We start from the raw sequence: 24,879 nt of genomic DNA on the forward strand, positions 1-24,879 counted from the left end.
TCTTGTCATTGTTACATGACAGTTTCTTGTCATTGTTTACATGACAGTAGGTTGTCGTAAGACAAGGCTGCATGAAGGCCCGCCATTGAGGCCCGCTATTTTCTCTCTAATGTCTTTCTTTTTCATCTGACATTGTGACATCAGTGTTACATGAGAGTTTCTTGTCATTGTTACATGACAGTTTCTTGTCATTGTTTACATGACAGTAGGTTGTCGTAAGACAAGGCTGCATGAAGTGTGAACTGGAGTTTTCTTGGATCCATGAAAGAATATGCTTTTGGAGAATGCAGGCATCGATCCCACTACCTCACGCATGCAAAGCATTTGAGCTAATTCCCCAGCCGTTTGGAATTTCCGCAAGAAGCAACCTAGAGGGTCCAGTCTTGTCAGGCTATGCTGTTGGTGGACTTGTTTGTTTACGTGCCAGCACTTGCAGAGGCTCGGTGCATTTCAACAATTGAGCAAAATAGCAAATGGCCGGTTAGCTCAGTTGGTTAGAGTGTGGTGCTAATAACACCAAGGTCGTGGGTTTGATCCCCGTACTGGCTATGATGTACATTTTGAGTGTCAAAATTGTGAGTCACATGCATGTGAATTGTCAAGGGTGCCACAGAAATAAAATTAGCGAATTGCCAAAATAGCTCAGTTGGGAGAGCGTTAGACTGAAGATTTAAAAGTCCCTGGTTCGATCCCGGGTTTCGGCATTTGTTCTTTCTTCATGCTCTGGCTTCAAGGAAACTATCCACAGCTTTGTTTGTGGGCCTCAATGGTGTGTGCTACGCTGCTCCTCTGAAAGTAAGTAATTTCTTGCTTTTTCATCTGACATTTTGACATCAGTGTTACAGGAAAGTTGCTTGTCATTGTTACATGACAGTAGGTTGTCGTAAGACAAGGCTGCATGAAGTGTGAACTGGAGCTTTCTTGGATCCACAAAAAAAACGTTTTTGGGGAATGCGGGCATCGATCCCACTACCTACAGCATGCTAAGCAAACACAATACCAATTGATCAAATTCCCCAGCTGTTTGGAATTGCCACAAGGAGCAACCAAGAGTGTCCAGTCTTGTCAGGCTATGCTGTTGGTGGACTTGTTAGTTTGTGCTCCAGCACTTGCAGAGGCTCGGTGCATCTCAACAACTGTGCTCTGTTAGCATTTGTTTCGGCATTTGTATTTGTTCTTTCTTCATGCTCTGGCTTCAAGGAAACTATCCACAGCTTTGTTTGTGGGCCTCAATGGTGTGTGCTACGCTGCTCCTCTGAAAGTAAGTAATTTCTTGCTTTTTCATCTGACATTTTGACATCAGTGTTACAGGAAAGTTGCTTGTCATTGTTACATGACAGTAGGTTGTCGTATGACAAGGCTGCATGAAGTGTGAACTGGAGTTTTCTTGGATCCATGAAAGAATGTGCTTTTGGAGAACGCAGGCAGTTTCTTGTCATTGTTACATGACAGTTTCTTGTCATTGTTACATGACAGTAGGTTGTCGTAAGACAAGGCTGCATGAAGTGTGAACTGGAGTTTTCTTGGATCCATGTAAGGGAATACCCCCCTGAATTGGACAAAAATGAATGGCAAGATATTGGCATTGGACAAACCATATACACGATGTCCAATACCACCCAAAGCGGCGTTGATTCGTGCAAAGTATATGGCAAATGCCATATGGCAATTTTGATATCAAATTTTTTTTTTTTAATTACATGCGCATAAGGCATATGTTTTGTCCATTTGCAATATGATTTCATAGGAAGTCAAAAGTCAAAAGTCAAAAATGTCAAAATTTTATAAAAAACTTCACACACCCTTAAAAAAGTGCTTTCTGGACCGTTTTTCAAAATTCTTTCGAATTTTGTGTCAATTACACATGTATAAGAACTGTATCAACATACTTTATTCGTATTTTATTATCATAATTTTTTTTATTTTTTTTTTACTTGTGCTTAAGGCATATGTTTTGTCCGTTTGCAATATGATTTAATAGGATGTCAAAAGTCGAAAATGTGATTTTTTTTTTAAACTTTAAAAACTAAAAAAAGTGCTTTCTAGACCGTTTTTCAAAATTGTTTCGATTTTAAGACAATTAATCATGTGTAAGAAGTGTATGAATATACTTTTGTAAAATGTTTTATCATAATTTTATTTTTTTTACTTGTGCATAAGGAATATGATTTGTCCATTTGCAATATGATTTCATAGGAAGTCAAAAGTCAAAGTCAAAAGTCAATTTTTTTGGGGGCCAAAATTGACTGAACTGATGAACTCGGGACGGCCGGGCAGTGATAGTTGTTCATTTCCATCACTCGTTGTGTTGATTTCATCATGTCCATTTGGTGATGTTTTTTCACTATAGAATTATATTGCAAATGCGCGTGCAACTGGTAACCGGAAGAAAAAAAATGATGATTTCATTATGTCCATTTGTTTATGTTTCCTTACTTTTTCAAAGTTACTGTGCATTTGCAATATGTTTTAATGGGCAGGTACCATCACGAATTTGTCATGCTCAAAATTCAAACTATACTTTGCTCAAACTATACCTTTGTCAACTTGTATTATCATAATTTTTTTTTGTTTTACTTGTGCATAAGGCATATGTTTTGTCCATTTGCAATATGATGTCATAGGAAGTCAAAAGTCAAAGTCAGAGGTAACGATTTTCCTCCGTGCAACTGGTGATCTGAAATGTGCAACTGGTGATCTGAAATGTGCAACTGGTGATCTGAAATGTGCAACTGGTAACCCAAAAAAAAAAAATTTGATTCTATGTTTCCTTACTTTTTCAAAGTCACTGTGCATTTTCAATATGTTTTAATGGGCAGGTACCATCACGAATTTGTCATGCTATAAAAATCCTGCAGGAATGTGAAATTGACTGGCCGGATGAACTCGGGATGGCTTTGCAGTGATTCTGGGTCATCTCAATCGCTCGTTTGGGTTGATTTCAGAATGTCGTTTTTGGTGATGTTTTTTCACTATAGAATCATATTGCAAATGCACGTGCAACTGGTCACCCAAAAATAAAAAAAATGTGTTTATGTTTCCTTACTTTTTCAAAGTCACTGTGCATTTGCAATATGTTTTAATGGGCAGGTACCATCACGAATTGGTCATGCTATAAAAATCCTGCAGGAATGTGAAATTGACTGGCCCGATGAACTCGGGATGGCTTTGCAGTGATTCTGGGTCATCTCAATCGCTCGTTTGGGTTGATTTCAGAATGTCGCATTTGGTGATGTTTTTTCACTATAGAATCATATTGCAAATGCACGTGCAACTGGTCACCCAAAAATAAAAATGTTTTGTTTATGTTTCCTTACTTTTTCAAAGTCACTGTGCATTTGCAATATGTTTTAATGGGCAGGTACCATCACGAATTGGTCATGCTATAAAAATCCTGCAGGAATGTGAAATTGACTGGACCGATGAACTCGGGATGGCTTTGCAGTGATTCTGGTTCATCTCAATCGCTCGTTAGGGTAGATTTCAGAATGTCGCATTTGGTGATGTTTTTTCACTATAGAATCATATTGCAAATGCACGTGCAACTGGTCACCCAAAAATAAAAAAAAATTGTTTATGTTTCCTTACTTTTTCAAAGTCACTGTGCATTTGCAATATGTTTTAATGGGCAGGTACCATCACCAATTGGTCATGCTATAAAAATCCTGCAGGAATGTGAAATTGACTGGCCCGATGAACTCGGGATGTCTTTGCAGTGATTCTGGTTCATCTCAATCGCTCGTTAGGGTTGATTTCAGAATGTCGCTTTTGGTGATGGTACCTCACTGTTTAAACATATTGCAAATGTACAAGAGTCAAGTGGACAAGAGTCCATCAGTCATTTAGATATCATTCTGACACCAAACTGATACAAACTGACACCAAACCCACTTTTTCCAACTCGTTTAGTAGCCAACTATTACATACTTCAGAGCTGGCCCAAAATTCACAACGCCTTCGGTTCAAACCATAAAAAAACCATAAAACACGTAGTTACGTTCTAGCTGCGGGTCCATTTCTTATGTTATGTGTTGGCCTAGCTGAGGCGACCCCGAATCCCAAGTTTCGGCTCGATAGGTCATTTGGTGTCCGAGAAAAACCCTAATTGGTGCTGAAAATCCACTTTTTTCCATGCCTTGCTACAGGGTCCTTGAACGAGCTATCGGACAGAAACGTTGGGGTCCGTCTCTATGGGCCGAGCCGGTTTCAATGCACCTAGCCTTGCGTCTCTGAGACTTTTCTAAACGTCGTCATTTTCGTAATGGTCAAAATGAATTTTTTAACCCTTCGAAACAGCCCCTGAGACACCAATTATGGCACTTCCGGTTGGCCTAGGAAGCTATAAGTCACCACATATCCTCATTGGGGTATGCTTTTACATAATCCTGAGTTTTAAGTCTTTACGTTAAGAACTGAGTTATTTACGGAGGGTTTAGTATGTGTGTGTTATTTCAGAAAATCATAGAAAATCACAGAAATCTCGCAGAGCTCCGCAGCACACTTTAAAAAGATTCGTATGAACACCCTGCAACTGGATCTGTAACCGTTGAAAAAAAAAACGCCTATTTGTGACCATCAACAAGTTGTCATTGTTCCGTTTCTCTTAAATGACGATAGATAAATGGCTGGTTCTTTTTTTATTGACACCGGAGGCTCCTTGACTTTGACCTGAAGTGGAAAAATAATTTCTCTACTTCCATTTTGGACCTTTAATCCCAGAAAAACGGCCATAACTCAAAAACCGTTGAGGCCTAGACGCCATCTTGTTCGGGGCCAACTGCCCATTATGCCAAACCTACGCTCACCAAGTTTCGGCTTCGAAATATTTTTCGTTTTCGAGATAAGGCCCCGTCGTGATTCGTGATGTTTTGCCAAATTGCCATATGATTCCGTATGCCCTCTTGTGGGAATTTCCGGGATAGCGGAAAAATGGTCCAAAACTTGTTTATTTTATAAAACGGAAACCGAATGTCCGACAAAGTTCTTTTGATGACTTCCCGGTAGGTCTGGCCCTACCGCACGGGCCGACGCCGACCGCAAATTTTACAAATGTTTTCGGACGTCTAGTAAGGGACCGTACATTTGCAATATGGACTTTTTCACTGATCATACACGAAATGCCGAAATGTTCCCTTATGTATGAAATAATTTGCTTTTGGAGAATGCAGGCATCGATCCCACTACCTCACGCATGCAAAGCATTTGAGCTAATTCCCCAGCCGTTTGGAATTTCCGCAAGAAGCAACCTAGAGGGTCCAGTCTTGTCAGGCTATGCTGTTGGTGGACTTGTTTGTTTACGTGCCAGCACTTGCAGAGGCTCGGTGCATTTCAACAATTGAGCAAAATAGCAAATGGCCGGTTAGCTCAGTTGGTTAGAGTGTGGTGCTAATAACGCCAAGGTCATGGGTTCGATCCCCGTACTGGTTATGATGTACACTTTGAGTGTCAAAATTGTGAGTCACATGCATGTGAATTGTCAAGGGTGACACAGAAATACATTTAATGAATTGCCGAAATAGCTCAGTTGGGAGAGCGTTAGACTGAAGGTCCCTGGTTCGATCCCGGGTTTCGGCATTTGTATTTGTTCTTTCTTCATGCTATGGATTCAAGGAAACTATCCACAGCTTTGTTTGTGGGCCTCAATGGTGTGTGCTACGCTGCTCCTCTGAAAGTAAGTAATTTCTTGCTTTTTCATCTGACATTTTGACATCAGTGTTACAGGAAAGTTGCTTGTCATTGTTACATGACAGTAGGTTGTCGTAAGACAAGGCTGCATGAAGTGTGAACTGGAGTTTTCTTGGATCCATGAAAGAATTTGCTTTTGGAGAATGCAGGCATCGATCCCACTACCTCACGCTTGCTAAGCATTTGAGCTAATTCCCCAGCCGTTTGGAATTTCCGCAAGAAGCAACCTAGAGGGTCCAGTCTTGTCAGGCTATGCTGTTGGTGGACTTGTTTGTTTACGTGCCAGCACTTGCAGAGGCTCGGTGCATTTCCACAATTGAGCAAAATACCAAATGGCCGGTTAGCTCAGTTGGTTAGAGTGTGATGCTAATAACGCCAAGGTCATGGGTTCGATCCCCGTACTGGTTATGATGTACATTTTGAGTGTCAAAATTGTGAGTCACATGCATGTGAATTGTCAAGGGTGCCACAGAAATAAAATTAGTGAATTGCCGAAATAGCTCAGTTGGGAGAGCGTTAGACTGAAGATCTAAAGGTCCCTGGTTCGATCCCGGGTTTCGGCATTTGTTCTTTCTTCATGCTCTGGCTTCAAGGAAACTATCCACAGCTTTGTTTGTGGGCCTCAATGGTGTGTGCTACGCTGCTCCTCTGAAAGTAAGTAATTTCTTGCTTTTTCATCTGACATTTTGACATCAGTGTTACAGGAAAGTTGCTTGTCATTGTTACATGACAGTAGGTTGTCGTAAGACAAGGCTGCATGAAGTGTGAACTGGAGCTTTCTTGGATCCACAAAAAAAAATGTTTTTGGGGAATGCGGGCATCGATCCCACTACCTATAGCATGCTAAGCAAACACAATACCAATTGATCAAATTCCCCAGCTGTTTGGAATTGCCACAAGGAGCAACCAAGAGTGTCCAGTCTTGTCAGGCTATGCTGTTGGTGGACTTGTTAGTTTGTGCTCCAGCACTTGCAGAGGCTCGGTGCATCTCAACAACTGTGCTCTGTAGCCAGCGGCCGGTTAGCTCAGTTGGTTAGAGTGTGTGATACGCTGCTCTCTGAAAGTAAGTAATGTCTTTCTTTTTCATCTGACATTGTGACATCAGGGTTACATGAGAGTTTCTTGTCATTGTTACATGACAGTTTCTTGTCATTGTTTACATGACAGTAGGTTGTCGTAAGACAAGGCTGCATGAAGTGTGAACTGGAGTTTTCTTGGATCCATGAAAGAATATGCTTTTGGAGAATGCAGGCATCGATCCCACTACCTCACGCATGCAAAGCATTTGAGCTAATTCCCCAGCCGTTTGGAATTTCCGCAAGAAGCAACCTAGAGGGTCCAGTCTTGTCAGGCTATGCTGTTGGTGGACTTGTTTGTTTACGTGCCAGCACTTGCAGAGGCTCGGTGCATTTCAACAATTGAGCAAAATAGCAAATGGCCGGTTAGCTCAGTTGGTTAGAGTGTGGTGCTAATAACTCCAAGGTCATGGGTTCGATCCCCGTACTGGCTATGATATACATTTTGAGTGTCAAAATTGTGAGTCACATGCATGTGAATTGTCAAGGGTGCCACAGAAATAAAATTTGAATTGCCGAAATAGCTCAGTTGGGAGAGGAAGACTAAAGGTCCCTGGTTCGATCCGGGTTTCAGCATTTGTATTTGTTCTTTCTTCATGCTCTGGCTTCAAGGAAACTATCCACAGCTTTGTTTGTGGGCCTCAATGGTGTGTACTACGCTGCTCCTCTGAAAGTAAGTAATTTCTTGCTTTTTCATCTGACATTTTGACATCAGTGTTACAGGAAAGTTGCTTGTCATTGTTACATGACAGTAGGTTGTCGTAAGACAAGGCTGCATGAAGTGTGAACTGGAGTTTTCTTGGATCCATGTAAGGGAATACCCCCCTGAATTGGACAAAAATGAATGGCAAGATATTGGCATTGGACAAACCATATACACGATGTCCAATACCACCCAAAGCGGCGTTGATTCGTGCAAAGTATATGGCAAATGCCATATGGCAATTGCCAATTGTAACACCTCAAAAATCCAACAGGGGGCGAGTGCGCTCCACCGGGGTTTTTCATGTTGGAAATGCAACCCAAGTCAACATCCAAAAGCAAAATTTTGAAAAAATGATTTTTTTTCCCAAAACTTATCACCCCTTAAAAAAGTGCTTTCTGGGCCGTTTTTCAAAATTCTTTCGCTTTTTTTGTCAATTACACATTTAAACTGTAAACGCTCATGTCATGTTCTAATTAGTCGGACCATTTTAAAGAAAAGATTGCTTCATATTGTAGACACCAGCTGGGGCTATTGCTCATTTCCTTTACTGTATGAATATACTTTTGTCCAATTTTGATATCACATTTTTTTTTTTTTAATTACATGCGCATAAGGCATATGTTTTGTCCATTTGCAATATGATTTCATAGGAAGTCAAAAGTCAAAAGTCAAAAATGTCAAAATTTGGTAAAAAACTTCACACATCCTTAAAAAAGTGCTTTCTGGACCGTTTTTCAAAATTCTTTCAATTTTTATGTCAATTACACATGTATAAGAACTTTATCAACATACTTTAGTCATACTTTATTATCATTTTTTTTTTTTTTTTTTTACTTGTGCATAAGGCATATGTTTTCTCCATTTGGAATATGATTTCATAGGAAGTCAAAAGTCAAAAGTCAAAAATGTCAAAATTTGGTAAAAAACTTCACACATCCTTAAAAAAGTGCTTTCTGGACCGTTTTTCAAAATTCTTTCGAATTTTGTGTCAATTACACACGTATAAGAACTGTATCAACATACTTTATTCGTATTTTATTATCATATATATATTATTTTTTTTAACTTGTGCATAAGGCATATGTTTTGTCCATTTGCAATATGATTTAATAGAATGTCAAAAGTCGAAAATGTGATTTTTTTTTAAACTTTAAAAACTAAAAAAAGTGCTTTCTGGACCGTTTTTCGAAATTGTTTCGATTTTAAGACAATTAATCATGTGTAAGAAGTGTATGAATATACTTTTGTAAAATGTTTTATCATAATTTTATTTTTTTTACTTGTGCATAAGGAATATGATTTGTCCATTTGCAATATGATTTCACAGGAAGTCAAAAGTCAAAGTCAAAAGTCAATTTTTTTGGGGGCCAAAATTGACTGAACTGATGAACTCGGGACGGCCGGGCAGTGATAGTTGTTCATTTCCATCACTCGTTGTGTTGATTTCATCATGTCCATTTGGTGATGTTTTTTCACTATAGAATCATATTGCAAATGCGCGTGCAACTGGTAACCGGAAAAAAAAAATGATGATTTCATTATGTCCATTTGTTTATGTTTCCTTACTTTTTCAAAGTCACTGTGCATTTGCAATATGTTTTAATGGGCAGGTACCATCACGAATTTGTCATGCTCAAAATTCAAACTATACTTTGCTCAAACTATACCTTTGTCAACTTGTATTATCATAATTTTTTTTTGTTTTACTTGTGCATAAGGCATATGTTTTGTCCATTTGCAATATGATATCATAGGAAGTCAAAAGTCAAAGTCAAAAGTAACGATTTTCCTCCGTGCAACTGGTGATCTGAAATGTGCAACTGGTGATCTGAAATGTGCAACTGGTAACCCAAAAAAAAAAATTTGATTCTATGTTTCCTTACTTTTTCAAAGTCACTGTGCATTTGCAATATGTTTTAATGGGCAGGTACCATCACGAATTTGTCATGCTATAAAAATCCTGCAGGAATGTGAAATTGACTGGCCGGATGAACTCGGGATGGCTTTGCAGTGATTCTGGGTCATCTCAATCGCTCGTTTGGGTTGATTTCAGAATGTCGCTTTTGGTGATGCTTTTTCACTATAGAATCATATTGCAAATGCACGTGCAACTGGTCACCCAAAAATAAAAATAAATTGTTTATGTTTCCTTACTTTTTCAAAGTCACTGTGCATTTGCAATATGTTTTAATGGGCAGGTACCATCACGAATTGGTCATGCTATAAAAATCCTGCAGGAATGTGAAATTGACTGGACCGATGAACTCGGGATGGCTTTGCAGTGATTCTGGGTCATCTCAATCGCTCGTTTGGGTTGATTTCAGAATGTCGCTTTTGGTGATGTTTTTTCACTATAGAATCATATTGCAAATGCACGTGCAACTGGTCACCCAAAAAAAAAAAAAAAAAAAATTTTTTTTTGTTTATGTTTCCTTACTTTTTCAAAGTCACTGTGCATTTGCAATATGTTTCAATCGGCAGGTACCATCACGAATTGGTCATGCTATAAAAATCCTGCAGGAATGTGAAATTGACTGGCCCGATGAACTCGGGATGGCTTTGCAGTGATTCTGGGTCATCTCAATCGCTCGTTTGGGTTGATTTCAGAATGTCGCATTTGGTGATGTTTTTTCACTATAGAATCATATTGCAAATGCACGTGCAACTGGTCACCCAAAAATAAAAATAAATTGTTTATGTTTCCTTACTTTTTCAAAGTCACTGTGCATTTGCAATATGTTTTAATGGGCAGGTACCATCACGAATTGGTCATGCTATAAAAATCCTGCAGGAATGTGAAATTGACTGGCCCGATGAACTCGGAATGGCTTTGCAGTGATTCTGGGTCATCTCAATCGCTCGTTTGGGTTGATTTCAGAATGTCGCATTTGGTGATGTTTTTTCACTATAGAATCATATTGCAAATGCACGTGCAACTGGTCACCCAAAAATAAAAAAAAATTGTTTATGTTTCCTTACTTTTTCAAAGTCACTGTGCATTTGCAATATGTTTTAATGGGCAGGTATCATCACGAATTGGTCATGCTATAAAAATCCTGCAGGAATGTGAAATTGACTGGACCGATGAACTCGGGATGGCTTTGCAGTGTTTCTGGTTCATCTCAATCGCTCGTTAGGGTAGATTTCAGAATGTCGCATTTGGTGATGTTTTTTCACTATAGAATCATATTGCAAATGCACGTGCAACTGGTCACCCAAAAATAAAAAAAAATTGTTTATGTTTCCTTACTTTTTCAAAGTCACTGTGCATTTGCAATATGTTTCAATGGGCAGGTACCATCACCAATTGGTCATGCTATAAAAATCCTGCAGGAATGTGAAATTGACTGGCCCGATGAACTCGGGATGGCTTTGCAGTGATTCTGGTTCATCTCAATCGCTCGTTAGGGTTGATTTCAGAATGTCGCTTTTGGTGATGGTACCTCACTGTTTAAACATATTGCAAATGTACAAGAGTCAAGTGGACAAGAGTCCATCAGTCAATTAGATATCATTCTGACACCAAACTGATACAAACTGACACCAAACCCACTTTTTCCAACTCGTTTAGTAGCCAACTATTACATACTTCAGAGCTGGCCCAAAATTCACAACGCCTTCGGTTCAAACCATAAAAAAACCATAAAACACGTAGTTACGTTCTAGCTGCGGGTCCATTTCTTATGTTATGTGTTAGCCTAGCTGAGGCGACCCCGAATCCCAAGTTTCGGCTCGATAGGTCATTTGGTGTCCGAGAAAAACCCTAATTGGTGCTGAAAATTCACTTTTTTCCATGCCTTGCTACAGGGTCCTTGAACGAGCTATCGGACAGAAACGTTGGGGTCCGTCTCTATGGGCCGAGCCAGTTTCAATGCACCTAGCCTTGCATCTCTGAGACTTTTCTAAACGTCGTCATTTTTGTGATGGTCAAAATGAATTGAAGGTATTGCAAATGTACGAGGCTGTTTCTCGGTCCGAGAACCGTCTAGAGCCACGTAACTCACCACGTACCATCGACCGGAGGTCTAGAACAGGTTTCTAAAGTTTCAGAACTCTAGGTCTGACGGTTCTTTTTTAGCTCCAACAAAGCTAACTATTGCAGCCACTGTCTGTCTCTACGCACCCCAATACGTCCCTCCATCCAAGTTGTGTTTTAGTGTGATTTTTTTTTCCTTTGATTTTTTTGGGGAAAAATGACTGATTTACAGTTCATGGGGGTTGCCTAATCACATATATGAAGTTTTGGACAGATCTGACTTTTTTAACCCTTCGAAACAGCCCCTGAGACACCAATTATGGCACTTCCGGTTGGCACAGGAAGCTATAAATCAACACATATCCTCATTGGGGTATGCTGTTACAGAATCCTGAGTTTTAAGTCCTTACGTTAAGAATTGACTGATTTACACAGGGTTGAATGCACTATGTCTATCAAACTGCAGACAGGGTATGGGTAAACACTTTTAGGGTGATTTTAACCACTTCCGGTTGGTCCAGGAAGCTTAGAATCAACACAGGTAGACCTCATAGTGGCCTGATGGACTGGTACCGAAGACAGGTTCATACGGCATTCATAACCCATATAGACTTCAGGTTGAAATTAGGGGTGCAGGCAATGTATTCCTATGGGGAGAGATGACACTGTAATCTGTGAGATCAAAAAACACTGTTTTACTGTTAAGGGTTAATGCCACACGGTCAAGGTTAGGCTTGCACGGATCGAGAGGACCTTAGGAACATTCCTGTGGTGGAATTTGTCTTCTCACCCTAACGGTTCTCTCACTCTCACCCAAAATCAAATGACATTGTGGGGCAGGCTACATTTTGGGCCTACTTTCTAATGGTCGCTGCGCCTAGACCGAGCGAGCTACGGTCAAGAGGGATATCTCGTTGAACTCGGCACGGCCTAGGGATTATGGTAATGCCATTTCCTGCTCTCTGTGTCTTTAAGCACCGCACTTTATCACTCCATCCTTCCTGTGTGTGTGTGAGGGAGGTTTTCTTTGACATCTGTTGGGAGAAATGACTGATTTACAGTTCAGAAGGGTTGCCTAGTCACACATATGACATTTTGGAGAGATCAGACTTTTTTAACCCCTCGAAACAGCCCCTGAGACACCAATTATGGCACTTCCGGTTGGCACAGGAAGCTATAAGTTAACACATATCTTGGTTGACATAGCCACTTACAGAATCCTGAGTTTTAAGTCTTTACGTTAAGAATTGACTGATCTACACAGGGTTGAATGCACTATGTCTATCAAACTGCAGGCAGTGTATGGGTATACACTTTTAGGGTGATTTTAACCACTTCCGGTTGCTCCAGGAAGCTTAGATTCGACACAGGTAGACCTCATAGTGGCCTGATGGACTGTCTTAGAAGACAGGTTCATAAGGCATTCATAACCCACATAGGCTTCAGGTTGAATTTAGAGGTGCAGGCAATGTATTCCTATGGGGAGAGAAGTCAAAGCAAGCTGTTTCAAGTAAACACCTTCTTTTTACTGTGAAGGGTTAATGCCACACGGTCAAGGTTAGGCTTGCACGGATCGGGAGGACCTCAGGAACGCACCTGAGGTCGAATTGTGCTTCTCACCCTAACGGTTCTCTCACTGCCACCCAAAATCAAATGACATTGTGGGGCAGGCTTCATTTTGGGCCTTCTTTTTTTCAAGTTCGCTGCACTCAGAACGAGCTACGGTCAAGCGGGGCGTCTCGTTGAACTCGGCACAGTCTGGAGACTATGGTGATGCCATTTTTTGTGTTGATTTCAGAATGACATTTTGGTGATGGTCCCTCTCCGTTTAAACATATTGCAAATGCACAAAAGTCAGTGTCCATCAGTCAATTAGATGTCATTATGACACCAAACGGATATCAATTGACACCAAACCCACTTTTTCCTACTCATTTAGAAGCCAACTATCACATATGTCAGAGCAGGCCCATAATTCACAGCGCCTTCAGTTTAAAACATAATAAAAAGGTAAAACACATAGTTACGTTCTAGCTGCGGGTCCAGTTCGGACATTATGTGAAGTCCTATGTGAGGCGACCCCGAATCCCGAGTTTCGGCTCGATAGGTCATTTGGTGTCCGAGAAAAACCCTAATTGGTGCTGAAAATCCACTTTTTTTCCATGCCTTGCTACGGGGTCCTTGAACGAGCTATCGGACAGAAATGTTGGGGTCCGTCTCTATGGGCCGAGCCGGTTTCAATGCACCTAGTCTTGCGTCTCTGAGACTTTTCTAAACGTCGTCATTTTTGTGATGGTCAAAATGAATTGAAGGTATTGCAAACGTACGAGGCTGTTTCTCGGTCCGAGAACCGTCTAGAGCCACGTACCATCGACCGGAGGTCTAGAACAGGTTTCTAAAGTTTCGGAACTCTAGGTCTGACGGTTCTTTTTTAGCTCCAACAAAGCTAACTATTGCAGCCACTGTCTGTCTCTACGCACCCCAATACGTCCCTCCTTCCAAGTTGTGTTTTAGTGTGATTTTTTTTTCCTTTGACATTTTTGGGGAAAAATGACTGATTTACAGTTCATGGGGGTTGCCTAATCACACATATGAAGTTTTGGAAAGATCAGACTTTTTTAACCCCTCGAAACAGCCCCTGAGACACCAATTATGGCACTTCCGGTTGGCACAGGAAGCTATAAATCAACACATATCCTCATTGGGGTATGCTGTTACAGAATCCTGAGTTTTAAGTCCTTACGTTAAGAACTGACTGATTTACACAGGGTTGAATGCACTATGTCTGTCAAACTGCAGGCAGGGTATGGGTAAACACTTTTAGGGGCATTTTAACCACTTCCGGTTGGTCCAGGAAGCTCAGAATCAACACAGGTAGACCTCATAGTGGCTTGATGGACTGGTACCGAAGACAGGTTCATACGGCATTCATAACCCATATAGACTTCAGGTTGAAATTAGGGGTGCAGGCAATGTATTCCTATGGGGAGAGATGACACTGTAATCTGTGAGATCAAAAAACACTGTTTTACTGTTAAGGGTTAATGCCACACGGTCAAGGTTAGGCTTGCACGGATCGGGAGGACCTTAGGAACATTCATGTGGTGGAATTTTTCTTCTCACCTAAACGGTTCTCTCACTGTCACTCAAAAGCAAATGACATTGTGGGGCAGGCTTCATTTTGGGCCTACTTTTCTAATGGTCGTTGCGCTTAGACCGAGCGAGCTACGGTCAAGCGGGATAGCTCGTTGAACTCAGCACAGTCTGGAGACTATGGTGATGCCATTTTTTGTGTTGATTTCAGAATGCCATTTTGGTGATGGTCCCTCTCCGTTTAAACATATTGCAAATGCACAAAAGTCAACTAGCAAGTCAGTGTCCATCAGTCAATTAGATGTCATTATGACACCAAACCCACTTTTTACTACTCATTTAGAAGCCAACTATCACATATGTCAGAGCAGTCCCATAATTCACAGCGCCTTTAGTTTAAAACATAATAAAAAGGTAAAACACATAGTTACGTTCTAGCTGCGGGTCCAGTTCGGACATTATGTGAAGTCCTATGTGAGGCGACCCCGAATCCCGAGTTTCGGCTCGATAGGTCATTTGGTGTCCGAGAAAAACCCTAACTGGTGCTGAAAATCCACTTTTTTCCATGCCTTGCTACAGGGTCCTTGAACGAGCTATCGGACAGAAACGTTGGGGTCCGTCTCTATGGGCCGAGCCGGTTTCAATGCACCTAGCCTTGCGTCTCTGAGACTTTTCTAAACGTCGTCATTTTTGTGATGGTCAAAATGAATTGAAGGTATTGCAAATGTACGAGGCTGTTTCTCGGTCCGAGAACCGTCTAGAGCCACGTAACTCACCACGTACCATCGACCGGAGGTCTAGAACAGGTTTCTAAAGTTTCAGAACTCTAGGTCTGACGGTTCTTTTTTAGCTCCAACAAAGCTAACTATTGCAGCCACTGTCTGTCTCTACGCACCCCAATACGTCCCTCCATCCAAGTTGTGTTTTAGTGTGATTTTTTTTTCCTTTGATTTTTTTGGGGAAAAATGACTGATTTACAGTTCATGGGGGTTGCCTAATCACATATATGAAGTTTTGGACAGATCAGACTTTTTTAACCCTTCGAAACAGCCCCTGAGACACCAATTATGGCACTTCCGGTTGGCACATATCCTCATTGGGGTATGCTTTTACATAATCCTGAGTTTTAAGTCTTTACGTTAAGAACTGAGTTATTTACGGAGGGTTTAGTATGTGTGTGTTATTTCAGAAAATCATAGAAAATCACAGAAATCTCGCAGAGCTCCGCAGCACACTTTAAAAAGATTCGTATGAACACCCTGCAACTGGATCTGTAACCGTTGAAAAAAAAAAACGCCTATTTGTGACCATCAACAAGTTGTCATTGTTCCGTTTCTCTTAAATGACGATAGATAAATGGCTGGTTCTTTTTTTATTGACACCGGAGGCTCCTTGACTTTGACCTGAAGTGGAAAAATAATTTCTCTACTTCCATTTTGGACCTTTAATCCCAGAAAAACGGCCATAACTCAAAAACCGTTGAGGCCTAGACGCCATCTTGTTCGGGGCCAACTGCCCATTATGCCAAACCTACGCTCACCAAGTTTCGGCTTCGAAATATTTTCCGTTTTCGAGATAAGGCCCCGTCGTGATTCGTGATGTTTTGCCAAATTGCCATATGATTCCGTATGCCCTCTTGTGGGAATTTCCGGGATAGCGGAAAAATGGTCCAAAACTTGTTTATTTTATAAAACGGAAACCGAATGTCCGACAAAGTTCATTTGATGACTTCCCGGTAGGTCTGGCCCTACCGCACGGGCCGACGCCGACCGCAAATTTTACAAATGTTTTCGGACATCTAGTAAGGGACCGTACATTTGCAATATGGACTTTTTCACTGATCATACACGAAATGCCGAAATGTTCCCTTATGTATGAAATAATTTGCTTTTGGAGAATGCAGGCATCGATCCCACTACCTCACGCATGCAAAGCATTTGAGCTAATTCCCCAGCCGTTTGGAATTTCCGCAAGAAGCAACCTAGAGGGTCCAGTCTTGTCAGGCTATGCTGTTGGTGGACTTGTTTGTTTACGTGCCAGCACTTGCAGAGGCTCGGTGCATTTCAACAATTGAGCAAAATAGCAAATGGCCGGTTAGCTCAGTTGGTTAGAGTGTGGTGCTAATAACGCCAAGGTCATGGGTTCGATCCCCGTACTGGTTATGATGTACATTTTGAGTGTCAAAATTGTGAGTCACATGCATGTGAATTGTCAAGGGTGCCACAGAAATACATTTAATGATTTGCCGAAATAGCTCAGTTGAGAGAGCGTTTGACTGAAGATCTGAAGGTCCCTGGTTCGATCCCGGGTTTCGGCATTTGTATTTGTTCTTTCTTCATGCTCTGGCTTCAAGGAAACTATCCACAGCTTTGTTTGTGGGCCTCAATGGTGTGTGCTACGCTGCTCCTCTGAAAGTAAGTAATTTCTTGCTTTTTCATCTGACATTTTGACATCAGTGTTACAGGAAAGTTGCTTGTCATTGTTACATGACAGTAGGTTGTCGTAAGACAAGGCTGCATGAAGTGTGAACTGGAGCTTTCTTGGATCCACAAAAAAAAATGTTTTTGGGGAATGCGGGCATCGATCCCACTACCTACAGCATGCTAAGCGAACACAATACCAATTGATCAAATTCCCTAGCTGTTTGGGATTGCCACAAGGAGCAACCAAGAGTGTCCAGTCTTGTCAGGCTATGCTGTTGGTGGACTTGTTAGTTTGTGCTCCAGCACTTTCAGAGGCTCGGTGCATCTCAACAACTGTGCTCTGTAGCCAGCGGCCGGTTAGCTCAGTTGGTTAGAGTGTGTGATACGCTGCTCTCTGAAAGTAAGTAATGTCTTTCTTTTTCATCTGACATTGTGACATCAGGGTTACATGAGAGTTTCTTGTCATTTTTACATGACAGTTTCTTGTCATTGTTTACATGACAGTAGGTTGTCGTAAGACAAGGCTGCATGAAGTGTGAACTGGAGTTTTCTTGGATCCATGAAAGAATATGCTTTTGGAGAATGCAGGAATCGATCCCACTACCTCACGCATGCAAAGCATTTGAGCTAATTATCCAGCCGTTTGGAATTTCCGCAAGAAGCAACCTAGAGGGTCCAGTCTTGTCAGGCTATGCTGTTGGTGGACTTGTTTGTTTACATGCCAGCACTTGCAGAGGCTAGGTGCATTTCCACAATTTAGCAAAATACCAAAAGGAGGGTTAGCTCAGTTGGTTAGAGTGTGATGCTGATAATGCCAAGGTCATGGGTTCGATCCCTGTACTGGTTATGATGTACATTTTGAGTGTCAAAATTGTGAGTCACATGCATGTGAATTGTCAAGGGTGCCACAGAAATACATTTAGTGGATTGCCGAAATAGCTCAGTTGGGAGAGCGTTAGACTGAAGATCTAAAGGTCCCTGGTTCGATCCCGGGTTTCGGCATTCGTATTTGTTCTTTCTTCATGCTCTGGCTTCAAGGAAACTATCCACAGCTTTGTTTGTGGGCCTCAATGGTGTGTGCTACGCTGCTCCTCTGAAAGTAAGTAATTTCTTGCTTTTTCATCTGACATTTTGACATCAGTGTTACAGGAAAGTTGCTTGTCATTGTTACATGACAGTAGGTTGTCGTAAGACTGCATGAAGTGTGAACTGGAGTTTTCTTGGATCCATGAAAGAATTTGCTTTTGGAGAATGCAGGCATCGATCCCACTACCTCACGCATGCTAAGCATTTGAGCTAATTCCCCAGCCGTTTGGAATTTCCGCTAGAAGCAACCTAGAGGGTCCAGTATTGTCAGGCTATGCTGTTGGTGGACTTGTTTGTTTACATGCCAGCACTTGCAGAGGCTTGGTGCATTTCCACAATTGAGCAAAATACCAAAATGGCGGGTTAGCTCAGTTGGTTAGAGTGTGATGCTAATAACGCCAAGGTCATGGGTTCGATCCCTGTACTGGTTATGATGTACATTTTGAGTGTCAAAATTGTGAGTCACATGCATGTGAATTGTCAAGGGTGCCACAGAAATACATTTAGTGAATTGCCGAAATAGCTCAGTTGGGAGAGCGTTAGACTGAAGATCTAAAGGTCCCTGGTTCGCGTAAGACAAGGCTGCATGAAGTGTGAACTGGAGTTTTCTTGGATCCTTGAAAGTATTTGCTTTTGGAGAATGCAGGCATCGATCCCACTACCTCACGCATGCAAAGCATTTGAGCTAATTCCCCAGCCGTTTGGAATTTCCGCAAGAAGCAACCTAGAGGGTCCAGTCTTGTCAGGCTATGCTGTTGGTGGACTTGTTTGTTTACGTGCCAGCACTTGCAGAGGCTCGGTGCATTTCAACAATTGAGCCAAATAGCAAATGGCCGGTTAGCTCAGTTGGTTAGAGTGTGGTGCTAATAACGCCAAGGTCATGGGTTCGATCCCCGTACTGGTTATGATGTACATTTTGAGTGTCAAAATTGTGAGTCACATGCATGTGAATTGTCAAGGGTGAAAAAAAATTAGTGAATTGCCGAAATAGCTCAGTTGGGAGAGCGTTAGACTGAAGATCTAAAGGTCCCTGGTTCGATCCCGGGTTTCGGCATTTTTTTTGTTGTTCTTTCTTCATGCTCTGGCTTCAAGGAAACTATCCACAGCTTTGTTTGTGGGCCTCAATGGTGTGTGCTACGCTGCTCCTCTGAAAGTAAGTAATTTCTTGCTTTTTCATCTGACATTTTGATATCAGTGTTACAGGAAAGTTGCTTGTCATTGTTACATGACAGTAGGTTGTCGTAAGACAAGGCTGCATGAAGTGTGAACTGGAGCTTTCTTGGATCCACAAAAAAAATAGTTTTTGGGGAATGCGGGCATCGATCCCACTACCTACAGCAAACACAATACCAATTGATCAAATTCCCCAGCTGTTTGGGATTGCCACAAGGAGCAACCAAGAGTGTCCAGTCTTGTCAGGCTATGCTGTTGGTGGACTTGTTAGTTTGTGCTCCAGCACTTGCAGAGGCTCGGTGCATCTCAAAAACAGTGCTCTGTAGCCAGCGGCCGGTTAGCTCAGTTGGTTAGAGTGTGTGATACGCTGCTCTCTGAAAGTAAGTAATGTCTTTCTTTTTCATCTGACATTGTGACATCAGGGTTACATGAGAGTTTCTTGTCATTGTTACATGACAGTTTCTTGTCATTGTTTACATGACAGTAGGTTGTCGTAAGACAAGGCTGCATGAAGTGTGAACTGGAGTTTTCTTGGATCCATGAAAGAATTTGCTTTTGGAGAATGCAGGCATCGATCCCACTACCTCACGCATGCAAAGCATTTGAGCTAATTCCCCAGCCGTTTGGAATTTCCGCAAGAAGCAACCTAGAGGGTCCAGTCTTGTCAGGCTATGCTGTTGGTGGACTTGTTTGTTTACGTGCCAGCACTTGCAGAGGCTCGGTGCATTTCAACAATTGAGCAAAATAGCAAATGACCGGTTAGCTCAGTTGGTTAGAGTGTGGTGCTAATAACTCCAAGGTCATGGGTTTGATCCCCGTACTGGCTATGTAGTACATTTTGAGTGTCAAAATTGTGAGTCACATGCATGTGAAATGTCAAGGGTGCCACAGAAATAAAATTAGTGAATTGCCGAAATAGCTCAGTTGGGAGAGCGTTAGACTGAAGATCTAAAGGTCCCTGGTTCGATCCCGGGTTTCGGCATTTGTATTTGTTCTTTCTTCATGCTCTGGCTTCAAGGAAACTATCCACAGCTTTGTTTGTGGGCCTCAATGTTGTGTGCTACGCTGCTCCTCTGAAAGTAGGTAATTTCTTGCTTTTTCATCTGACATTTTGACATCAGTGTTACAGGAAAGTTGCTTGTCATTGTTACATGACAGTAGGTTGTCGTAAGACTGCATGAAGTGTGAACTGGAGTTTTCTTGGATCCATGAAATAATTTGCTTTTGGAGAATGCAGGCATCGATCCCACTACCTCACGCATGCTAAGCATTTGAGCTAATTCCCCAGCCGTTTGGAATTTCCGCAAGAAGCAACCTAGAGGGTCCAGTATTGTCAGGCTATGCTGTTGGTGGACTTGTTTGTTTACATGCCAGCACTTGCAGAGGCTTGGTGCATTTCCACAACTGAGCAAAATACCAAATGGCGGGTTAGCTCAGTTGGTTAGAGTGTGATGCTAATAACGCCAAGGTCATGGTTTCAATCCCTGTACTGGTTATGATGTACATTTTGAGTGTCAAAATTGTGAGTCACATGCATGTGAATTGTCAAGGGTGCCACACAAATACATTTAGTGAATTGCCGAAATAGCTCAGTTGGGAGAGCGTTAGACTGAAGATCTAAAGGTCCCTGGTTCGCGTAAGACAAGGCTGCATGAAGTGTGAACTGGAGTTTTCTTGGATCCTTGAAAGTATTTGCTTTTGGAGAATGCAGGCATCGATCCCACTACCTCACGCATGCAAAGCATTTGAGCTAATTCCCCAGCCGTTTGGAATTTCCGCAAGAAGCAACCTAGAGGGTCCAGTCTTGTCAGGCTATGCTGTTGGTGGACTTGTTTGTTTACGTGCCAGCACTTGCAGAGGCTCGGTGCATTTCAACAATTGAGCCAAATAGCAAATGGCCGGTTAGCTCAGTTGGTTAGAGTGTGGTGCTAATAACGCCAAGGTCATGGGTTCGATCCCCGTACTGGTTATGATGTACATTTTGAGTGTCAAAATTGTGAGTCACATGCATGTGAATTGTCAAGGGTGAAAAAAAAATAGTGAATTGCCGAAATAGCTCAGTTGGGAGAGCGTTAGACTGAAGATCTAAAGGTCCCTGGTTCGATCCCGGGTTTCGGCATTTTTTTTTTGTTCTTTCTTCATGCTCTGGCTTCAAGGAAACTATCCACAGCTTTGTTTGTGGGCCTCAATGGTGTGTGCTACGCTGCTCCTCTGAAAGTAAGTAATTTCTTGCTTTTTCATCTGACATTTTGACATCAGTGTTACAGGAAAGTTGCTTGTCATTGTTACATGACAGTAGGTTGTCGTAAGACAAGGCTGCATGAAGTGTGAACTGGAGCTTTCTTGGATCCACAAAAAAAATAGTTTTTGGGGAATGCGGGCATCGATCCCACTACCTACAGCATGCTAAGCAAACACAATACCAATTGATCAAATTCCCCAGCTGTTTGGGATTGCCACAAGGAGCAACCAAGAGTGTCCAGTCTTGTCAGGCTATGCTGTTGGTGGACTTGTTAGTTTGTGCTCCAGCACTTGCAGAGGCTCGGTGCATCTCAAAAACTGTGCTCTGTAGCCAGCGGCCGGTTAGCTCAGTTGGTTAGAGTGTGTGATACGCTGCTCTCTGAAAGTAAGTAATGTCTTTCTTTTTCATCTGACATTGTGACATCAGGGTTACATGAGAGTTTCTTGTCATTGTTACATGACAGTTTCTTGTCATTGTTTACATGACAGTAGGTTGTCGTAAGACAAGGCTGCATGAAGTGTGAACTGGAGTTTTCTTGGATCCATGAAAGAATTTGCTTTTGGAGAATGCAGGCATCGATCCCACTACCTCACGCATGCAAAGCATTTGAGCTAATTGTACTGGTTATGATGTACATTTTGAGTGTCAAAATTGTGAGTCACATGCATGTGAATTGTCAAGGGTGCCACAGAAATACATTTAGTGGATTGCCGAAATAGCTCAGTTGGGAGAGCGTTAGACTGAAGATCTAAAGGTCCCTGGTTCGATCCCGGGTTTCGGCATTCGTATTTGTTCTTTCTTCATGCTCTGGCTTCAAGGAAACTATCCACAGCTTTGTTTGTGGGCCTCAATGGTGTGTGCTACGCTGCTCCTCTGAAAGTAAGTAATTTCTTGCTTTTTCATCTGACATTTTGACATCAGTGTTACAGGAAAGTTGCTTGTCATTGTTACATGACAGTAGGTTGTCGTAAGACTGCATGAAGTGTGAACTGGAGTTTTCTTGGATCCATGAAAGAATTTGCTTTTGGAGAATGCAGGCATCGATCCCACTACCTCACGCATGCTAAGCATTTGAGCTAATTCCCCAGCCGTTTGGAATTTCCGCAAGAAGCAACCTAGAGGGTCCAGTCTTGTCAGGCTATGCTGTTGGTGGACTTGTTTGTTTACATGCCAGCACTTGCAGAGGCTTGGTGCATTTCCACAATTGAGAAAATACCAAATGGCGGGTTAGCTCAGTTGGTTAGAGTGTGGTGCTAATAACGCCAAGGTCATGGGTTCGATCCCCGTACTGGTTATGATGTACATTTTGAGTGTCAAAATTGTGAGTCACATGCATGTGAATTGTCAAGGGTGCCACAGAAATAAAATTAGTGAGTTGCGGAAATATCTCAGTTGGGAGAGCGTTAGACTGAAGATCTAAAGGTCCCTGGTTCTATCCCGGGTTTTGGGATTTGTTCTTTCTTCATGCTCTGGCTTCAAGGAAACTATCCACTGCTTTGTTTGTGGGCCTCAATGGTGTGTGCTACGCTGCTCCTCTGAAAGTAAGTAATTTCTTGCTTTTTCATCTGACATTTTGACATCAGTGTTACATGACAGTTTCTTGTCATTGTTTACATGACAGTAGGTTGTCGTAAGACAAGGCTGCATGAAGTGTGAACTGGAGCTTTCTTGGATCCACAAAAAAAAATGTTTTTGGGGAATGCGGGCATCGATCCCACTACCTATAGCATGCTAAGCAAACACAATACCAATTGATCAAATTCCCCAGCTGTTTGGAATTGCCACAAGGAGCAACCAAGAGTGTCCAGTCTTGTCAGGCTATGCTGTTGGTGGACTTGTTAGTTTGTGCTCCAGCACTTGCAGAGGCTCGGTGCATCTCAACAACTGTGCTCTGTAGCCAGCGGCCGGTTAGCTCAGTTGGTTAGAGTGTGTGATACGCTGCTCTCTGAAAGTAAGTAATGTCTTTCTTTTTCATCTGACATTGTGACATCAGTGTTACATGAGAGTTTCTTGGCATTGTTACATGACAGTTTCTTGTCATTGTTTACATGACAGTAGGTTGTCGTAAGACAAGGCTGCATGAAGTGTGAACTGGAGTTTTCTTGGATCCTTGAAAGAATTTGCTTTTGGAGAATGCAGGCATCGATCCCATTACCTATAGCATGCTAAGCAAACACAATACCAATTGATCAAATTCCCCAGCTGTTTGGAATTGCCACAAGGAGCAACCAATAGTGTCCAGTCTTGTCAGGCTATGCTGTTGGTGGACTTGTTAGTTTGTGCTCCAGCACTTGCAGAGGCTCGGTGCATCTCAACAACTGTGCTCTGTAGCCAGCGGCCGGTTAGCTCAGTTGGTTAGAGTGTGTGATACGCTGCTCTCTGAAAGTAAGTAATGTCTTTCTTTTTCATCTGACATTGTGACATCAGGGTTACATGAGAGTTTCTTGTCATTGTTACATGAAAGTTTCTTGTCATTGTTTACATGACAGTAGGTTGTCGTAAGACAAGGCTGCATGAAGGCCCGCCATTGAGTTCCGCTATTTTCTCTCTAATGTCTTTCTTTTTCATCTGACATTGTGACATCAGTGTTACATGAGAGTTTCTTGTCATTGTTACATGACAGTTTCTTGTCATTGTTTACATGACTGTAGGTTGTCATAAGACAAGGCTGCATGAAGTGTGAACTGGAGTTTTCTTGGATCCATGAAAGAATATGCTTTTGGGGAATGCATGCATCGATCCCACTACCTCACGCATGCAAAGCATTTGAGCTAATTCCCCAGCCGTTTGGAATTTCCGCAAGAAGCAACCTAGAGGGTCCAGTCTTGTCAGGCTATGCTGTTGGTGGACTTGTTTGTTTACGTGCCAGCACTTGCAGAGGCTCGGTGCATTTCAACAATTGAGCAAAATAGCAAATGGCCGGTTAGCTCAGGTGGTTAGAGTGTGGTGCTAATAACGCCAAGGTCATGGGTTTGATCCCCGTACTGGCAATGATGTACATTTTGAGTGTCAAAATTGTGAGTCACATGCATGTGAATTGTCAAGGGTGCCACAGAAATAAAATTAGTGAATTGCCGAAATAGCTCAGTTGGGAGAGCGTTAGACTGAAGATCTAAAGGTCCCTGGTTCGATCCCGGGTTTCGGCATTTGTATTTGTTCTTTCTTCATGCTCTGGCTTCAAGGAAACTATCCACAGCTTTGTTTGTGGGCCTCAATGGTGTGTACTACGCTGCTCCTCTGAAAGTAAGTAATTTCTTGCTTTTTCATCTGACATTTTGACATCAGTGTTACAGGAAAGTTGCTTGTCATTGTTACATGACAGTCGGTTGTCGTAAGACAAGGCTGCATGAAGTGTGAACTGGAGCTTTCTTGGATCCACAAAAAAAAATGTTTTTGGGGAATGCGGGCATCGATCCCAC

At 42.0% G+C, this 24,879-nt stretch overlaps 16 non-coding genes across 16 annotated transcripts; all 16 read left to right on the forward strand.

Moving 5' to 3' along the window:
• Positions 1-631: 631 nt before the first annotated feature.
• On the forward strand, positions 632-704 carry trnaf-gaa (transfer RNA phenylalanine (anticodon GAA)). The gene has a single exon. It is a non-coding gene; the product is annotated as a tRNA-Phe (tRNA).
• A 4,649-nt stretch (positions 705-5,353) lies between these two features.
• trnai-aau (transfer RNA isoleucine (anticodon AAU)) lies at positions 5,354-5,427 on the forward strand. Its single transcript has one exon. It is a non-coding gene; the product is annotated as a tRNA-Ile (tRNA).
• Positions 5,428-6,019: 592 nt separating this feature from the next.
• On the forward strand, positions 6,020-6,093 carry trnai-aau (transfer RNA isoleucine (anticodon AAU)). Its single transcript has one exon. It is a non-coding gene; the product is annotated as a tRNA-Ile (tRNA).
• An 82-nt stretch (positions 6,094-6,175) lies between these two features.
• Positions 6,176-6,248, forward strand: trnaf-gaa (transfer RNA phenylalanine (anticodon GAA)). The gene has a single exon. It is a non-coding gene; the product is annotated as a tRNA-Phe (tRNA).
• An 873-nt stretch (positions 6,249-7,121) lies between these two features.
• trnai-aau (transfer RNA isoleucine (anticodon AAU)) lies at positions 7,122-7,195 on the forward strand. The gene has a single exon. It is a non-coding gene; the product is annotated as a tRNA-Ile (tRNA).
• Positions 7,196-16,624: 9,429 nt separating this feature from the next.
• trnai-aau (transfer RNA isoleucine (anticodon AAU)) lies at positions 16,625-16,698 on the forward strand. Its single transcript has one exon. It is a non-coding gene; the product is annotated as a tRNA-Ile (tRNA).
• An 82-nt stretch (positions 16,699-16,780) lies between these two features.
• Positions 16,781-16,853, forward strand: trnaf-gaa (transfer RNA phenylalanine (anticodon GAA)). The gene has a single exon. It is a non-coding gene; the product is annotated as a tRNA-Phe (tRNA).
• A 1,035-nt stretch (positions 16,854-17,888) lies between these two features.
• Positions 17,889-17,961, forward strand: trnaf-gaa (transfer RNA phenylalanine (anticodon GAA)). The gene has a single exon. It is a non-coding gene; the product is annotated as a tRNA-Phe (tRNA).
• Positions 17,962-18,876: 915 nt separating this feature from the next.
• On the forward strand, positions 18,877-18,950 carry trnai-aau (transfer RNA isoleucine (anticodon AAU)). The gene has a single exon. It is a non-coding gene; the product is annotated as a tRNA-Ile (tRNA).
• A 76-nt stretch (positions 18,951-19,026) lies between these two features.
• On the forward strand, positions 19,027-19,099 carry trnaf-gaa (transfer RNA phenylalanine (anticodon GAA)). Its single transcript has one exon. It is a non-coding gene; the product is annotated as a tRNA-Phe (tRNA).
• Positions 19,100-20,127: 1,028 nt separating this feature from the next.
• trnaf-gaa (transfer RNA phenylalanine (anticodon GAA)) lies at positions 20,128-20,200 on the forward strand. The gene has a single exon. It is a non-coding gene; the product is annotated as a tRNA-Phe (tRNA).
• A 914-nt stretch (positions 20,201-21,114) lies between these two features.
• On the forward strand, positions 21,115-21,188 carry trnai-aau (transfer RNA isoleucine (anticodon AAU)). The gene has a single exon. It is a non-coding gene; the product is annotated as a tRNA-Ile (tRNA).
• A 76-nt stretch (positions 21,189-21,264) lies between these two features.
• Positions 21,265-21,337, forward strand: trnaf-gaa (transfer RNA phenylalanine (anticodon GAA)). The gene has a single exon. It is a non-coding gene; the product is annotated as a tRNA-Phe (tRNA).
• Positions 21,338-22,169: 832 nt separating this feature from the next.
• trnaf-gaa (transfer RNA phenylalanine (anticodon GAA)) lies at positions 22,170-22,242 on the forward strand. The gene has a single exon. It is a non-coding gene; the product is annotated as a tRNA-Phe (tRNA).
• Positions 22,243-22,681: 439 nt separating this feature from the next.
• trnai-aau (transfer RNA isoleucine (anticodon AAU)) lies at positions 22,682-22,755 on the forward strand. Its single transcript has one exon. It is a non-coding gene; the product is annotated as a tRNA-Ile (tRNA).
• A 1,778-nt stretch (positions 22,756-24,533) lies between these two features.
• Positions 24,534-24,606, forward strand: trnaf-gaa (transfer RNA phenylalanine (anticodon GAA)). The gene has a single exon. It is a non-coding gene; the product is annotated as a tRNA-Phe (tRNA).
• The last annotated feature ends 273 nt before the right edge of the window (positions 24,607-24,879 follow it).

The sequence above is a fragment of the Oncorhynchus clarkii genome, unplaced genomic scaffold (assembly GCF_045791955.1).
Source record: "Oncorhynchus clarkii lewisi isolate Uvic-CL-2024 unplaced genomic scaffold, UVic_Ocla_1.0 unplaced_contig_10339_pilon_pilon, whole genome shotgun sequence".
NCBI classification, from domain to species: domain Eukaryota; kingdom Metazoa; phylum Chordata; class Actinopteri; order Salmoniformes; family Salmonidae; genus Oncorhynchus; species Oncorhynchus clarkii.